Source organism: Protobothrops mucrosquamatus, unplaced genomic scaffold, assembly GCF_001527695.2.
Source record: "Protobothrops mucrosquamatus isolate PMUCROS unplaced genomic scaffold, P.Mucros_1.0 scaffold69, whole genome shotgun sequence".
NCBI classification, from domain to species: domain Eukaryota; kingdom Metazoa; phylum Chordata; class Lepidosauria; order Squamata; family Viperidae; genus Protobothrops; species Protobothrops mucrosquamatus.
This window is the reverse complement of record NW_015386447.1, coordinates 575,544-576,509: the sequence shown is the minus strand read 5'-3', so window position 1 is coordinate 576,509 and position 966 is coordinate 575,544.

The window sequence follows — 966 nt, the reverse complement described above, 5'->3', positions numbered from 1 at the left end:
GGGTGAGTGGCCTCAGGAAGGCATCAGAAGCTGAATTTCCTCTGACTTTATCAGGGGCTTGGCCAACAAAGGGAACCAAGAGGGCAGCAGAATGGGGAGAGTCGTTGGAGTGGAGGCTTCCTGTGACAGCTTGTAGGTGGAGCAATTGCGAGAGAAGTTCAGGGGATTGGAGGTTTGAGGAGCTGCCTCACCAAAGTGGTTAGTTGTGGGTTCCACTCATCCACTTGCTACACCATCTCCACCCTCCCGACAGAGGTGGCTTTGGGCTGGTCTGGGATGTCAGAGGCTGCACAGCAGAGGTTGCTGTGGGACCGTATTCTAGCAATTGCTATCCTGACAGGTTTTGGGACACCACCTGGCTGTCAGGCAGCCTACAGGAGAGAGACTCAAGCAGCATCACAGGGAGCTGACCTACTACCTTGATATGTACTGGTACGAGAGGATCAACAGCCTCATCCTTTTAAAGTCATGTTTGACAGCCAACCGGAGAAGTTGGCTTACATTCTGACCCAGGTGTGAAATTACTTAGAAAGATTTGGAGGAAGACATCCTGATGACAGATTACGTGTGAATGCTATTTCCATGCACCTGGAAGGGGATGCAGCGGGGTGGTTGGTGTCCTTATATGATGAGGCAGCCCGAGAGCTCCATGATGTGGATGCCTTCATGAAAGAAGTTTTGAAGATCCCACCAAGGCAAGGAAGGCAGACAATCAAGCAAGGGAAGTGACCAGACGATCAAGCAAGGGAAGTGACCAGTTGCTGAATATATTAGGGAATTTCGTAGCCTGGTGTCTTGTGTAAGAGGGTGGCCTGAACATATGTTAATCTACCACTTCCGAGATGGATTAAACAACTGTATTACTATTGTCTACTCAGAGAGGTGCCCAATATCCTGAGAGATTGGTACCAGTTGGTTACCAACATGGAGTTAGATATGATAGATTACTGACATCACACTAGTCAA